The sequence below is a fragment of the Lepidothrix coronata genome, unplaced genomic scaffold, assembly GCF_001604755.1.
Source record: "Lepidothrix coronata isolate B3197 unplaced genomic scaffold, Lepidothrix_coronata-1.0 Scaffold44, whole genome shotgun sequence".
NCBI classification, from domain to species: Eukaryota; Metazoa; Chordata; class Aves; order Passeriformes; family Pipridae; genus Lepidothrix; species Lepidothrix coronata.
In genome coordinates, this window is record NW_016690224.1 from 3,407,768 (window position 1) to 3,421,294 (window position 13,527).

Here is a 13,527-nt window from a genome sequence, read left to right on the forward strand (position 1 = left end):
GCAGAGACAGCTATGCAATCAGGCAAAAATGTGCACTCAAGCCTTCATTTCATGCAGTGGCCAGAGCAGTAAGTGTCTACCACCTCCATTTTTTTCTTCATTCTCTCCCTTTCCTGTTACTCTGCAGTGCTGTTGTCTGTCACTGTTGCAGATTGAAACAAAATGCTCATTCTGGTCTTTAATTATATAAAAATTAGGGAGGGGAAGGAACTTGGGTTCCGTGCTAATACTCATTAACGTGAAACGTAAAGCGTGCTCCCGAGCTGCCATGCTCACCATGCACAGTGACATTTGCTCCCTGTGAGCGTGTTGAAGGGTAATCTGGGGATTACTCTCGGGTTCTCTAATACCAATCCTCCCCTGACCGGTCTGGAAAACCAGTGTGCAAGTTTACTGCTCCTTCGAATTCAGTAAACTCTCCTGGACTGCCACTGCATGTGCATTTGGTCTCTTGTTCCCCCACATCTTTCAGTGCTCCCTATCAGCCTTGTTGCATGCTAGGAATCTGACAATAATGGTCCTCACCTGCTTTGAGATATCATGGGAACTCTTAAGCATTCGTATTGGTTTCATGTCTGGTCTCCTATAGGACAACAAACTGAATTTGGGATTAAGCTCTCCAGACAAGTTTGGAAACCTTATGGCTTGTTCAGTGTGGGTGGAAAATGGGGATAGGTTAGTGGGCTGAGTGACAGACCTGAGGAAGAGAGTTGAGTAAGATTTGGCTGTCTTCCAGGAGAGGAAACAGAGCAAAGTGTCCTAAGAGCCATTTGTTGCTCCTCTGGAGGAGAGGAAGAACCCAGAGCAAGGTGATCAAGAAATGCTTTTTACTGTGAGTCTGGAGAAGCAGGGAAGAGATGTCGTATGAAAAAACTAGGAAAGAGAAATTGGGGATTGAGGTTTGGGGGGAAAAGAGAGAGGGAGAGAAAATAAACCTTATATTTCCTAAATAGGACATGGAAAGAAAAACTAACCTGAATTCTTGGTGTGCTTTATGGGATAAGAAAGAAGCTACTAGAGGCCCAGACTAATAGTTGTATTTGAAATATTGATAGAAAAATGTGCTTTAACATGTTGGCATGGTGCATTTGATTATCTTCTGCTGATCCCTCAAAAGTAAAGAATTACTTTGAGAAGAGGAAAAACTTGCAAACAAGAGAGACTCAGTCTTGCTGGCACTAAAGGGGGTGAAAAAGTGGGTGGAAAGCTGGTTGAATGTGTCAACCACAAAAGCGGTGAGATACGGTCGTTGTGAATTCAGGTTTTAAAACACAAGGAAATCGTGCAGAGATATCTTTCACGCTGACTCGTAAATAGCGTCTCTGGGTGTGCAGCGCTGCCAAATTTACCCTTGTTACAGGGGCAACTTACAGTAAGTTCCCACCAAAGCCATGTGCCATCTGTTTGAATTACTTAGAGGAAAGGTTCGTCTCCTTATTCCCCTTCGATTAGACGTGACAGATTAATGTCTTTGAGGGCAGATCACTGTTAGGCTAAATCTTTCTCTGGTTATGATTCCTTATAACTATAAAACAGTCACGGGGTTATGGGGTTTAAAAAGAGAGGTTTATTGCAGTTTCCAACACTGAAACTACAGGCTAAGTGTCTCTGCTCGTCCTCTTTTTTTTTCAAAAGTAAATCAAATCTGTACACACACACACACACACTCTCCACCTTCTCTCAGATCTACAGACCTGGGGGAAGAACACACATTACAGGAGTAACATTACAGAGTCTACAGAAAAATTACTAAAGCAGCTTTCTGTGAATACATACTAATGCTCCTCTGAGTCCTCTCCACTTGCTTTAAGAACTGCTTGTTTAGCAGGAATTGGTGGCACCCCTAAGACTTGGGGCAGAGCTTGGAGCCATCGGCAGCTCCACCAGCACTTGTTTCTACCCAGCTCTTATAAAAGCTGTGTCTGTGCCTCGGCTGGAAGCAGCAAGGGATCGACCCTTCAGACATCTGTTGCAAACCCTCTGGTTCAATACTTGTCAGACTCTGAACTAGTCATTAAACTTGGTTGATGAACTAAATCCTGCAGTCCTTGGGTCACACCAGGAGCTCTGTAGGAGGCAGGAGGGTGTTGATATTGCTATAATTTAAGTTCCCTGCTGAGGAAATTTTTGCAAGAATGAGCTCTGTTCATTCCATTATTTTTAAGACAATTTGTAAGAATGCTGCTGTGGTCAGTAGGAGACTGATCTGAGTTTTCCTTGGAGTGGCATTTTCAGGGAAAAGTATAGTTTCCTTAAAATGGAAACATCTTTTTTTCCTAGAAAAGCCCAATGCTGGATTTCTGATCACCTGTAAAACTAATAAACTAGCTTTTTACCAGAAATGTTCCCTTGACCTGTCTGTGCTGCCTGAATGGGAATACCCCCTTTGCTTTGCTTTTCTCTAGCTGGTCTGAAAGGCTTTACTCAGGATTGGTTCAAAACACTGTGCTGGATTCCAGGTCATCCTCAACTGCTCAGAGAACTGTTGTCTCATGTCCTCTTCTGCTGGACTCCAAGGGCCTTGGCCTTCCCACATGGCACTGCAGGGCTCCCAGAGGCCGTGCTGTGCCACAGGAGACCCTGGTGTGTGCTATGGGAGCTGCCTTCCAGCCAGGGGGTCTGACCCAGAAGTGAGCCCAGGGTTACCAGGCTGCCAAACTGCAGTGGCTGAGGCAGTGCAACACTGTGGGAATAAAAGCAGCTCAACAGTGTCCTGACTCAGAACAAAATTTCTCAGGTCAGGTCACCAAACCAAAATGAACCAACTTTGGTTTCAGTAATGTAAAATCTTCCATTTCAAATGACACAAAATGTACTGGTGTTCATAAATAGGTTTCCTTTTTTTTGTTTCTTTCTTTCTTTTTAAACTTGTGAACTTCCGTTCTGCAAAGAGTCTCTAATTTCAGTTTTTCTCCCCGAATTGGGATGGGAGCAAATGTTGAAATACTGGAATTTCTTCCCTTCTGGGGAGGAGGCAGCTGATGAGTAAGAGCAACCAGTTTCAGGGTTAGGAGAGCTGACTCTGAAGCCCTGTGGACTGGAGCAGAGTGATGGAGGGCAGATAGGTGATGGAGGGGAGGGGAACACAGAAGGAGGGAAGTAGGAGAGAGGAATGAGAAGCAGCAATGAGGGCTAGAACAAAAGAGTAAGGAGGAGAGAGCCGGATTTCTACTTGGCTCCTGGGCTGTAGGAACAGCTACGGTTTTGTGCTGTGTTACTGATGGCCCTGCAGAGCTCAGCACCTTCTGCCTGGCAGAGTGACCAGCACACACTGAGGCTGGGGCTGCACCAAGAGCTCTGGTCACGGAGGAACTTCACGGGAGGGCAGGGGCTGGGTGAGGTGGAGCTGGTGGGTCTCAGCAGTGCACGACCAGGCAGTGCCGCAGCTTTCACTTCTGCTCATAGAGCAGTCGAGTCCTTTCCTGCTGAGGGAGCAGGGGGTGAATGCAGGACCAGAAGATGAGCACTTCTGAGTTCTCATCTGTGCTCTGAGCAGGGCACTGCAGCCCTTGAGAGTTAGAGACTCAGCCACTGAATCTTTTTCTGAAAGAACAGGAGTACTTTTTTCTGGTATGGCTGGGAAGGAGCACTAGTGACCGTTCCTAACACACCGCAGAGTGTTTATTATGCTGATGTTTTTATTATTTAACAAGTTTCTTGACTCTTTTTTTTATATATACCAAATTGATACACTCCATCCATCAGCAATGCCCTCCAGGAATGAGTAGCTAATTAGAGAGCAGGACTTGTGAAAAGACAAACCCGGGTTATGCACAGAACAGGTTTCTCCAGTATTTATTGCCTACGTTACTGGCCAAGCTTCCTTGTAAGTAATAGTCAAATAATCGGCCTGGGTCCTTTTGTGAATGGTTTGAGTCTGTGTGGTCCCTCCTTTGTTAGAGCAACTCATGGTTTCTGAAAGCTTCTGCACCCCCTGTTCTGAACAGCAGAGCCTGGTGGCACCAGCTGCTTCTGCCTGGAACAAACATTTGCATGTGACATTAAAAAGAAAAAAAAAAGCTAGTTTCAAAATGTATTTTCTTTTCCTTATCCTCTCATTTTTCAGCCCTTCTTAAAACTCTGGAACTATTTAAAAGATGAATATATTTAGCTTTTGCTACAAGCATCTTTTTAAACAAGAAAGCTTGAAGAGGAAAGAGAAATCTTCCCTTCAGAAATAAAACAGCAGCCAGTGTTTGGAAATATTTTAACAATAGACCATATGGGAGTCCCAAACTATTAAGCTTTATTATTCAGAAGGCGGAAAATGTGGTTTGATATTCAATTGATATACAGCATAAATGAGAGCCGCAAACTCGGCTCCCTTGAGCTGGGATTCAGATGTTCTCTTGAATATAATAACTAACGCTTTGGCCTAGTTCCACAGAATGCATCCAGCCTGCTGATCACAAGCCAAGAAACTGTAGGCTTTTTTTTTCCCCCCTTCCCCTCTCTTCTCCAAAGTACTTTCCTCTCCTGCCAGCTTGAGCTTTTGGCCTGAATATAAATCTCCTGATACTGGATGCATATAGAAAATGGGGAGGATGCTAATAGTGCCCAGCAGTGGAGCTGTGTGTGCGCGTGTGTTTGTTTTTCTTCTCCTTTAATGATAAGGTTTTCCCTTCACCATGTGCTGTCAGGGGATTAGATTGGTCATCCTAGGTGGGAGCTTCTTTGTTCTCGCTTCACTGTTTGTTTCTCAGTGCTGTGGGAGCAGGTGAACATCTTTTGGGGTTACTGTGAAGTGGTGCCAGAGACCATGAGAGTGTGGAATTTATTAGGGGGAGAGAGACTGGAAGTGGTTTCAGTTTCTTTTCCTTTTTTTATCCCCCCCCGATTTGACTTGCATATATTTATAATAGCCCTTTCCCCTTTCTGCCACGCCTCTCTTAACTTTCTCTCCTAAGGGGAAAAGAACCTATAAAAGCTGCTCATAAAATATTACATCCAAGGACTAAGACTGGGTGTATGCAACAGGAGACTGATAGTTACAGATATGTAATCAAGTAATGGCAGGCTGGATCACCCATTTTTGGACACAGGATCCCTGATTCACTCTGTGCAGGATGGACCAGCTTTGTCAGTGTGAAAGTGGGAGGTGTGGTGTGAAGGAGTTCAGGGACACAAGAAGTGGTCTTGTGTGTCTTGCAGCTGAATGCTGTCCTGAAATACTGAGCTCTGTGCTGTCTTTGTCAGAGAGCTCCTTTGGGATGCCAATACCAGCCTTGGAAATGACTGAACTGTGTCCACGGAGACTCTCTGCCCTCTGCCCCTCCCCAGATCCTGCCTGCCTGGGCACAGACCTCAGGCGTGGAACATCATGGAGATGGTGATGTTTGACAGTCCTACCACACCAAGTCATAGTCTAACAGGCTAGAAACAATCTGAACAGAGGATGTTGTTTCTCTTCCCTTCCTGTAACATGCAACATGACATGGCTTTGTGTGTATTTTAAGTTATAGGTGTTCAAGAGTTCACAGATTTTTTTATGCTGCAGGACCTGACAAGCATCTATAAGTAATTCTTCCTCCAGTTTTGGGACCAACATCCTCAGCTTTCTTGAGTCCTATCTTTTCTAGCCCCTCAGAACGTGAAAGAGCCTTCTCTGTGGTTTGTGATTTCCCCTGAGGAGGCAGGAGACTCCAGCATTAACCTATGTGGTGTTTTTCTCTAGAAGTGAGATGAGCCCAAGAAAAAGACTCCCACTTTATGTGTGAGTCCAGGAATGCCTGTAATACAGAACACTGTAGAGAATATCCATTATGCATGCTGAATGTGAAGTTTAGTTTTGGCTTCTGTCTTTCCTCCATTTCTCTCTTTGGTTGTTCATGATAGCTTAAATTTTCCATGTTTTTGTCTCAAACCACACTCAAATTTTTTCCTTTGGGGAAAACTGGAGCAAAATCAATTTTAGTGCAATTTTTCAAGCTTCTTTGACTTGCACCTACATCTGTTTAGTGTGGGGGAGTGGAATTTTATCATAAAACGTTTGATTTATTTAATGTATTCAATAAGCATCGAAGATGTGCCAGGTACTTTCTCAGCCCTTTTGGATGAGAAATCTTGCAAGCTAAGAACTTAATAAACAAAGAAGTTCCAGAACTCAAAATTTCCCTGCTGTTAAGGTCACCATATATCTAAGGAATAAACCAAGTTTGAACAAAGCAGATCCTGAGACTTGTAAAGTACAAAATGTCACATGCAGCACTGATGAGATCTGACATGATAGGAACAACTGGTTTCTTTTAACATATTTCTTGATCCTGTTATGTGCCCAACTTAAAACAAACTCAGCTGAGATGTGTCCATGCACCAGCTCTATTTTCATTGCAGCTGAGTCTATTGGCAAAGCCATTGCTGTGGGTGTAGGATGCTGTACCAGGGCTCATCTAAACAGGGTCATTGATTCAGACCGAGGTAAGTTACAGATCTGAATCTCAGTTAACTTCATCAACGTAGCCAGGAGGTGATTGGGAATAGTTAATAAGGAATAGCTGTTCTGGAATAATCCCTTTTTAAGACAAACCCTCACTCTTTCTGTAATTGCATTCCAGGGAGCTATTCTGTTCTGAATCAGCATGGGATAGAGTGCCTAGAAGACGTTCAGCCCAAGCACAGCTAGCGGTGAGTGGGGCAATGCCCTGGTGCCACATAACCAGTGAGCAGCACAGCAGCAAAACTGGCTGCCTGTACATCTCTTTAGAAGGCAACTGAAAGTAATATATCAAAATCACGGTACAGAGGCCTCTCTCTTAGCAGGGATGAAGTATGAGCTGCCTGTTACTGTCTGAGCATTAACCTGGTGTTACGGACAGAATTCATGTCTCAGCTCGTAACTGATCACGATTTGATTAAATCTTGGGGTGTGGAAAGGACTTGTGTGCTTTTTCCCAATGTGTGTATTTACATTATTATGTGGGAGCAATCAATTTATCAAACCCATCTGATTATTCAATAGTGGGGAAAGACAAGTGTTGGGAAGAAAATTTGTATTGTTTTTAAGGTGGATGGAAAATTGGTTTAAAAGAAATTTACACAATCCTTTTTTTTTTTTTTTGAGGAGAACCTACACTAAGAAACGAATCAAATAAAAGAAAATCCAATAATTTATAATTGTCAATTATTTATAATGCCATGAAAATTTTCCTGCAGCATAAAATTTTGTGCTTGTCCTTGCCAAGGAGAATGGGCAGGAGCAGAGATGGTGCTCTTCTGCTTCAGTGCAATGTAGTTGTGATATAGTTGCTGTTAATTCATAGTTCTCCTGACTTTTGGAATTCATCCCTTCCCTTAAAAGGGAGGGTGGCAGCCTGGAGTGGAGAAGCTCCAACTGCAGCCCTTTGGATGTTAATCCACCCTGACTTTCTTAAGCCTCCTACTTAAATCATTATCTTAATGAATCACCATTGCTGCTATCTTCAGTGCTACACAGGAACATGCAAATTTTAAACAGCCTGGGGGAAAGCCCTTTTTGTCTGCAAAGTACTCTGATACTTGCATTTAGATGTTGCCATGATAGGTACCCTGGATACTCCTTTCTGCCTAACCCCATGGATAGATCCTGGGGTGTAGCTATTCCCAGCATGTGCCTGCTGGGCAGCTCTGGGGCTGCCCTGGAGAAGGGATGGATGTGGTGACTGTGAGCAGCAGCTGGAGCTGGGGCAGTTGAAGCCAGATCACTGCAGGTTTGTCCTTCACTTGCAGAAGGTCAAGGAGATAAGGGAGTGAGGATGGGGGTCCCGTTTTGACTTCGGGCAAGTTTTTTCACCTCTCCACTTGACTTTTTTCACAGCTCAAATAAGCCATGCAAATGTTAATAGATAACTAAATTTTCTCCCAAGTAGGTATCAAAGAATTTGATACAACTGGCAAAATTACCAGTGTGCTACAAAAACTTAGTGTTTGAGAAAAAACTGAACATAGATTGCAGTGGCTTCACCATCTCCAAGACTTTCAGCATTGTGTTGTCCAAGTTTTCCCTTGAAGAGTCAGCTTGGCTGGCATTGAGCTCTGCCCACTTCAGCTCTCGCAGATGATCACTTGAGAAATGTTTACTTGTAAATGCTGGGTATGCAGAGAGCCATGTATGGCTGTTTCAGATGGCAAATCTTTGTGGTTATTTACAATATGTATTGAAAGATTTGATTCCTTTATTCATTAAACCAAGAGCTGGGGAAGCTGTTTCATGCAAATGTCCCAGATGATAAGAAGAACCCATCTCAAATTGCAAAGTCAGTTCATCCATTGTTGCTTTTCTGTGGCTTAGAAGTAGAGCCCACTCCCTTATTATGGGTGATTTTTCCTCACCAGTGGTAGCTCTGCTTCTGGAACAATGGCAGGATAAATGTGGAAGATACCAGGTGAACAGGGATCCTCTGGTCTCAGCTGGGAGAGGAGCACATTAACAGAATTGAGCTTAAATGCATTTTCTGTGCCAGCATTATCAGTTGTCAGTTCCTGCTGGGAGAGTTATGCCCACAAGAGGCCAGAACATTTATCTCATGAAGGGCATCCTCATTCTTCACAGCTGAATCTTCTCTGAAACAATTTGAGCTGGAGCTAGATGCTTTTGGACTGAGAAGAAAGCAGCTTCTCAGTTGGTTACCAACGAAAGGGGATGTGAGCAAACTACTTTTTGTGGCTCACAGCCTGGAGTCCAGTGTGAGGCAGGAGATACTGTCTGCTCCCTCACCTGCTTGTGCACACCTTCCTGGAGAGCAGCAAGGAACGAGCCCCATGACTCAAGGGACTCGGACTTTCTATCCTGCCTGGTGTGGCTCTGAGCAGGCTGCCACTTCCTTGTAATAGTGTTTAAGACACTCTTTGTGAACTGCTTTACAGGGATAACTTTTCTGCTTATTGTGAGCAGGCTGCTGTGCTCTCTGTATTCAAGCTCCTGGCTGGTTCTGATCCCTCATGGATGGCAGCATTTTATAATACAGGGGGTAAATTAACTGGGGAACCATCTGTTAGATTTGGGACTGTGAGAAATGTCAGTCAAAGTGGGGGTTTCAGAAGAAATATCAGAAGTGATTTATACATGTGTGTATAAATAGGTGTGTGTACATTGTGTATACATTTCAAAAGAGAAAATAGGGGTGACTGACATTTGAGGCTGAGTGCACAACTTAAACGGAACTTTTTCTCATTCCAGTCTTGGAAAGTCATGGTGATGGGTGTGGGCAGGTCTCTGGCTGACTTTCTGAATTCTCTTTATGTCAGAGCTCCAGCAAGGGATTCCTCATCCTGTTGAGTAAAAGCGATGTTAGTTCCCTTAGGAAACAGAAGGAAAGGAATTCTTCTCCACAGACCTCAACACACCCAGTGTTATTTTTGCAGGCACGGTGTGGAAAATGTTCCACAAATGAGATATCCAGAAGGAAGGTTTAGATTTTGATATGCTGGACTGGATGACTTTATTCCCCCAGCCTTTGTGTGCTATATGTAGTTGTAGGTTTTCATTGATGCTCAAAGGCTGTTATTCCTATAGTTTGCTCATTCAAATTCAGAGATTTGTAACTGTGGAAGTAAAATGTGTCTGTGCTATTATTTTGTTAAGCTGTCTTGAGCTCCTTTTGTTAACTGTGTGTTCAGAGGAGTCTGTGTTTGCTCAAATTACCTGCTTGGTTTTCTGGTCAGGTGTGCTGAGATTCAGTGTTTCAGTTCATAACTTTGTTTTGTGTTATCTTTTTTGTGATGTGCTACAACTGCCTCTCAGAAATTCTGAAACTGGAGTCAAACAAAGTACTCTGATGTTCCTCCCAGTGTTTGCTAATTCAGCAGCACTGGAGCTGCTTGTCAGAAGCACAGAGAAACCTCAGCCGAGCGCTGCGACTGCAGTGCTGTGGGAACAAGTGATGCACACAGCACTACACAGGTAGAGGGTTTTAATCTGCAAGCATGCCTGTCATTAATTTTGAGGGCTTTTGGAACCTTGGTAGCTCAGCTAAGAGAGGGGAGATAAGCCAAGCAATTATGTGGAGCAGCTCTATTTGGTGAAGCAAGTCTCCTGGGATTAGCAGGGGCTCATGAGGCAGGGTAGTGATTTCTGCATCGCAGTGCCAAGTCTGACTGATCCTTCAGCTGGGAGGAAGTGCTGTGCTCCCTGAGGAATCAACAAACTCTCTGAATGTTTACCCAAGCTGGTAAACCAAACAGAAACCATCAGTGTGCTGCTGGGTAAATCCCTGGTGTGCCAGTGTCTTAAGCGCTGTGCAGTTCTGATCACCACCCCTCAAAGGCAGTGGAGGGCCAGGGAAAGGCCAGAGAAAAGTCACTCACTGATTTCTGTCTTTGCCACAGAGCAGAGATGACTTATAACAGAAATTGCAGATGTCTTATATTGTCAGAAATGGGGTGGGGAAGGGGAGTAGGGAGTGATCCTTCATGGTTCTTGTGTTTGCTGAATTGATTCAAAGCAGGCAGAGAGGAGGCACTCTGTCAAGCAGCAGTTACCACGTGAAACTCATTGCCACAGGGTGTTATGGATAGCAGAAGTCTAAACAGATTGAAAAATCGATGGAGGACAGATAAGTTCTTATTAAAAGTGATGGCCTGGATGCAACCCCTGGATCAGGAGATCTTTAACAATTGCACAGGGTGTAAGAAGGGAAAAGACTGCCTGTACTCTATTTCACTGCTTTTCCTCCCCCTTTGCCACCCCCTTTTTCCCCCCCACCCTGTTCTGGCTATGACTGAAGAACAGACAGAGCTAGACCTTTGCTCTTATGATATGGCTATTTTTATAGTTCAAAACTAGAAAGGAAACCAGCTACACTGCAGTGCAGGGAACTAGTTTTGCACACAGAAATGAAGAGAATTAAAAGCCAAATGCCTAAAAGTGTATGTGTGTTATAAATTGCCTCTGTAGCCTGCTTTCTTTGCTAAAATTCTGATTTAACAGGAAGCTGAGCTTGTTAAGGAAGCTGTAAGCCACTACAATGTTTTGAATTATTTTTCACACTTTCTCTGCTTGGTGCTACAGTCGGTCGAGTCACCTGATAATGCCCCTAATGAGCTGACTTGGATGTTTTAACTCGAGCAGTGACACCTTGGGCTGGAAGCTGAGGAGGGCTGCCCTCCGCAGAAGGGACTGGGGAGCACGACAGGGAGGGGAGAAGCAGAAAGTTGGGAAGGAGGCTGAAGAGGAGGGAAGATATTAAAATCTCTTACATATGCACAAAAGCAGGGAAGTGTAATAGAGTGCGGGGCTTATGGTCGTGACTGCAGCGGCAACAGTCAGGTGGTATTTGGGAGGTGAAGAAAGCAGTTTTACATTTTGCTAGACGACTGTACTGTAATACAGCAGTGCCTCCTGGCAGGGAAAGCAATGTAATGTAAAGCAACACCGCGTGGAAGAGCAGTTGGAGAGCTGTCAGAAGCTGAGTAGCTTGGAATGCTTCCATGTGAACCTGGAGCAGGCGAGCCTGCTGCAGCGTGGCATTCCCTGCCCCGGGAGCAGCGGCTGCAGCGCAGGCGTCAATCGCCACCTCCCAACAATGCGGCTCCGCTCTCCGGAGGAGGCTTTTCTAAGCAAAATAGGGAGAGTTTCTTTCTTTTCTTGGGAGATTTCTCTTCCAGCTCACAGAACCATTCTGAGTTCGTGTGCCAGGCAGCCCTGGGGCAGATGAGTTTGTACCTGTGGGCTGTCGGTGCCTGGCACACCTGAGCACTCCAGGGCACAAGGCTCCCAGGGGGGTGGCAAAGGGAGCTCTCCAGAGTGGGCTGCGGGAAAGCTGCTGGGTCTGATCTCATGGGGCAAACTAGGACAAAATGACTTTTCCTTTCCCCCCCTTTTTTTTTTTTTTAACACTTTATATTTCCAGAGGGCTTTGGTGCAGAGCATTGGCTTTTATTCCAGTTTTTATATTTTGGATATACTCAGCAATCTTAATTGTGATTTTTAAACCTCCCGTCCTCTCCCTGCCCCCAGCATTTTTCTTCCCTTCAAATCCTCTGCCTCACTCTATATATTGCTATTATAAATTGCTTGGAATGATGGATCCTGTTTCTTACTTGGAGCCTCTGGATGCTATTAACAAGTAATTGGTAAAAAAACTTGTTTAAACATCACAACCCCACATTATTTTTTAAATTGCCCTTTGAGGTGGCTGAAGTGTTACTGAAAGATTAGTTTTCCCTAATACTGGACATGGAACTTCATTAGTGAAGGGAAACAGTGTTCTTACTAGACTATTTCTGAGGTATCGAGTCATCTTTCTTTTAAATAAGGGATGTACAGTTTTATTCCCCCCGTTTGCTTCTTCCTCCACACCAGCAAAATGAATGTTTACAACACGGAGCAAAGAGGGTTCAGTGGTTTTATCCCTTCCACGCATCCAGACTTTCCTTTTTCAAACACCTGTAAGAATGGACCAGCAATACTGGTAAAATGATCTAGGGAGATTCTCCCAGTGTCCAAGCTACACATGTGACAGTTTTCCAGCGTGATGCAGGCCCAGGGCACTGTGTCTAATACAGTGCTCCTTGTCCTGTTGTAATCACATCAGTCACATTACTGGATGATTAACCTGTGGTCATAGGTGAGCTTGAACAGCATCTTTCAGCATTCCCAACCCAGCAGCTACACACATGGTGCACCTCACCTGGCTCAAACTGCTGTGGGATTGGCTGAAGGGCCTCGGGTCTTGCTCAAAATGTAACTGAGGTGTGTCCTGTCGGTGGCAATGAGTCACTGTTAGCCCACCATTGGGTCATCAGGTGACACTGGCATTTATGGCACATGCTGGACACTGTTGGGCAGACATCCTCACTGGATGATGGCTCCTGACTTTAGGAACAAGTGGTTCACATTGCTTTGGTGTTCATGCAGCCACAGGATTTTTTATTCCTCTGTAGGTGCACACACATTATTCCAACAATGAGCTCCTGGCTGGGTCTCGTCCCTACTGAAGCCTTTGCTCTAAGGAAGTGCCCTGGCCCTGCCGGGGGGCTGTGGAGGCACAGCTGGGCTGCCCAGGGCTGAGCCCTGGCAGGCCAAAGCAAAGGCTTCATTTCAGGTTTCCTAAGCCTGACAGGCAGCCAGGTCTGTGCTGGCAATTAAAGTGTGAATTTTATAAATGGAAGTGCTATCTTGGGAAGGAATAAACAAATAAGGAACTTAGTGCAGAAGTGGTTTGAGAAATGTCATGGACTGTGAAGACAAATGTGAATTTGGAAGTAGAATGGGAGGGTTTCACAAAAACCTGTTTCTGATCAGGTCTGCCTTCTGTTTCTCTGCAGTCTTCCTGATAGCAAATTAAGCTTTATCTTTTTAATCTGGCATGGGTACTAAGATTTTTTTTGGGGGGGAAGAAAAGATATTTCTCGAATTTCAATTGCTAAACACAATGTGGGCAGATGCAATCACAGCCTCTCAGTACGTACACCAAGAAAAGGGAAGCAGAATTTGTATTGTAGGAAGTGGAACCTCTTGCTTTTGTTGGTTTTAGTAATCTTGGTTGAGAATTTGTGGGTTATTGCGCAAAAGTCAAATGCATTGTAGATGTAATGGCTAAAAGCTACTGC

The 13,527-nt window shown here is 44.4% G+C and overlaps 1 protein-coding gene across 3 annotated transcripts in view; it reads left to right on the top strand.

The window, feature by feature from the left end:
* Positions 1-13,527, top strand: part of HIC2 (hypermethylated in cancer 2) — a 72,280-nt gene that overhangs the window by 34,076 nt on the left and 24,677 nt on the right. The window contains exon 1 of one of the 3 annotated variants that reach the window (XM_017814141.1): positions 6,553-6,624. The exons of the other annotated variants lie outside the window; for them this stretch is intronic. The gene's annotated coding sequence lies outside the window, so the exon portion shown is untranslated. Of the gene's footprint in view, positions 1-6,552; positions 6,625-13,527 lie in introns of those variants that run through there. 3 annotated transcript variants of the gene reach the window in all.